Genomic DNA, 3,807 nt, shown 5'->3' with positions numbered 1-3,807 from the left:
TTTCCTACTCTTTGTACTCCACATTATAACCACTGCAGACAGAGACAAACATTAGTAAAAAGATAGTTAGAATGGCAGGTAAATGGACAGAGATGCAAACAGAAATTCTTGCACAAAACCTTATTAAACCCGAGTCTGTTGCTTTAGATGCGACCGTGCTAACCACTACACCACATAGACTTATGAAGTATGCTTAGCTATATCTGTTTTATATTTTAGGTAAACATTTGTACATTACTTGTAGGTAACTTATGCTGTATGCGTGTACTGCATGTGTGTGTATGTGGGGGGGTGATTATTGCGACAACAGAGGCAAGAGATTAGCATTACTATCTTTAATAAATAAGATCATTTACATGTAACAACGTAATGACTATTCGTATAATACAGCAGTCACACAAATTCTTATAATGAAGCACCTTCAACAGAGCTAAAGGGTTCAGCTTCACTCATTTGTAATGGTTGAACCGAAATATATATATATATTTTTTGAAAATTCATTATAAAGAATAACAACTGAAATTATTTACCTTAGGAATTCGAAAAATAAGATAGAATATAGAAAATTGTCATCACAATAACTAGTTTTTGATGTTTTTCAATGAAATGGCAAGACATGCAGGAGAGGTTGGGCATAGTGGCATACATTTTTTTCAATAACATAGCAAAATGACTTTATATCGTAGTTATCTAGTAACTTCAGCGTTTTCGTTAGTTTTATGACATTTACAAATAATTTCGTTAAGAGCCATGTTTGGTAAATAGGTAGAGAGATACAAACAGAAATTCCAGCATAAAATAGTCTTTCCTTCTTGGCCTCCATCCGGAACCCAAAGCGAGCGATTAAAAAAATAATAAAATTTGCATAGGAAAAAAAAATAATCTGTAGGCAAAATAATACATCAATACTTCTGTTTAAATGTGTATGTGTGCAAATTCTCAGCCAAATAATCTTTGAGATCTACATGCTCATAATTGTATGTTTTTACAAAACGAAACTGCCCGTCAAATCGACACCATCACACCCACCGCTAGCTGTTATTCGATTTTTTTTTTTTTTTTTTTTTTGTGGGATTAAAACAGCAAATTGTTATTACTTTGACCCAAACAATTTTGAAAAAAAGGTGAAATTCAACTCCACAGTTTGCCAAGTTACGTACTCATAATATTATGGATATATTGTAGTATGTTTATGCTAACAATGGTATTTAACGATATATCACTTACAATTAGTGTTTTTAAGCTTTCGATTATATCACAACAGAGTCAATCATCCCACTAGATAATACATAATCATAACACAATTGAATACATAAAACAAGTAATTGCATTTCCTCAAATGTGTTTTGTATAACGCATAAATTCTAGTCAATATGATTTGATGAAACAAAGAACAATTATGGAATATAAATATTTCTGCACAGAAAGTAAATTGTAACGTAAGAAAGAAGAAGAAGAAGAAAAAAAAACTATGTTGATCATCACTATGGGGAATAATGACCCAGATTATAAAAAAATATATATTATTATCAGAAGATCCAGCTGTCGCAATTACCGTTTCATTGTCTTTATGTGACGTTTGCAGTCACATTGTTTGCAATAAAGAACGCTGAAAAATTCTTGCAAAATATTGTGGGCAGAAATATTAAAACTGCTTAAATGTATTAAGGACACTGTGATTCCAACTTGCTAATATTTCGACTCATATTTATTGCTTTCTTACCAGTATTGTCACAAAAGTCATTATACACTGGATTCCTATTGAAGATTAATAATATTGCATTTATGACATTCACTATTGAGCAGTGGCGTTAAATGCAAATATTTCAGAATTAGAAAAGGGATAAACTAATTAAAATATCGGGTTTAACCACAAGCACAAATATTAATTAACAAGGGACACAATACACATAAATACAAGTACACTTTCATACACAGCTTTATTATCATCGGTACTATCCTCTCCTTTTATTCGATTAAATTAGTTTTCTTTAGCAGAATTTTCTGTAATCGAAAGAAAAATCATCATCGGGATGCCGTATTCCTGTGGACGCTGGTGATCATGGAATTCCAGATTTACCTGTCAATTGCATAAAAATTATATGTTATGAAAACTATCCTGTGTGGGTTTGAATAGATAGATACGGTAGCTAGCCTGCTACAAAATGTTTGTATAATTCTGAAGTGGGTATTTCCCCCCCCCCCTCCTCTCTCTCTCTCTCTCTCTCTCTCTCTCTCTCTCTCTCTCTCTTTTCTTTTAATGATCTCCCTTTTTGCTCTTATCCTTTCCGAAACTGCTTTGTTTGTCAGTTTCGCTGTCCATGGGATCTTAAAGATTCTTCTGCAGCACCACATTTCAAACGCCTTTGGCTTTCTCTCTGTAGTTTTGCTCACTGTCCAAGTTACCGCCCCGTAAAAATTTCCTCTTTGTAAATATCTGTTTGGCTATTGATTTCTATTAATCTGTTTTACATTTTCCATCTTCACTAATTATTCTTCCTAGGTAATTGAAGTTGTTTTTTTCTGCTGGTTTTCTGTTATCTTAAAATAATAATGATAATAATGATATGATCATGATAGTCATGATGATAATAAATGATAATGACAATGACAAAGACAATGACAATGATGATAATGCTATATTGATAATATATTATGATATTCATAATAATAATATCATTAATGATGGTGTTATACATGGCAGCGATATTAACGACAAAAAAAATAAATTATTACCGCTCTTTATCTTCGTATCCGAAGTCTGCCGCTTTAGAGGCGTGCTGACCACTTCCTTTCCTGTTCCATCTTCATCGCTCGTTCATGCTCTTCTTCCATCCTCCCATTCTTTGTTTATTATGTTATTAATATCAACATATGATCACCATAAGAGGAATAACAGCAAAAATATGAAAACGCACATGAATACTACCAAACAACCAAGCAAAACCCAAATTTTCAAAATCAAGTGCTCAGATTCCTACTCCTCATACAAACAGAGGCAAACGTAAGTAGAAAGGTAGTTAGAATGGCAGGTCAGTGGACTGCGATGCAAACAAATTTTTACACAAAAAATTATTGATTTAGTCTCCGTTGGGGACAACCCGAGTCTGTCACTTTACCGTGCGAACCACTACACCACAGAGACTTAGAATTAAGCTAAACCAAAAATTACAGAATCAAACGCTCCATTCTCCTACCTCTTCAGACTCTTTCACCCTGCAAACATTGGAGGAAAAGACAAAGGTAGAAAGATAGATGGAAGGGTAAGTAAGTGGATAGAGAAACCCTTGCAAATGTTCTTGTGTTTCTAGTCTCCGTCGGGGAAGTAAGCCAAGTTTGTCGCTTTAGAGGCGACCGTACTAATAGTATAATACAAGGACTCGTGATATTTTTATGAATTTTATAATAACTCTATTTTAACTTTTAGACAAGCACTTGTATGAAAGAGACAGAGATAAAGGGAGAGGGAGAGATAAAACACCCACTTCAGAATAATACAAATATTTTGTAGTAGGCTAGGTACTGTATCTATTCAAATACACACAGGATATTTTCCACAACAAATAAATCTTACGCATATATTTTGCTATGACAGTACATTATTTTGTGTATTAAAAAGGCACATTTCATTATTCATTTTTATTCCTAAATTATTGATAATTTCGTCCGACGTCCACGGAAAAAAAATCGGTGGCGGCATTTAACTTTACGGCACAGAGGCAACACTGAGTCTAAAACACTGTACATGTATGACACTGACATGGACGAATTGAGCGGCACTTTTGTATTCAAAGATGTGTGAATGAG

Source organism: Penaeus monodon, chromosome 14 (assembly GCF_015228065.2).
Source record: "Penaeus monodon isolate SGIC_2016 chromosome 14, NSTDA_Pmon_1, whole genome shotgun sequence".
In the NCBI taxonomy this organism is placed as follows: Eukaryota; Metazoa; Arthropoda; class Malacostraca; order Decapoda; family Penaeidae; genus Penaeus; species Penaeus monodon.
The sequence above is the reverse complement of the archived record's forward strand: the minus strand, read 5'-3'. Positions refer to the sequence as shown.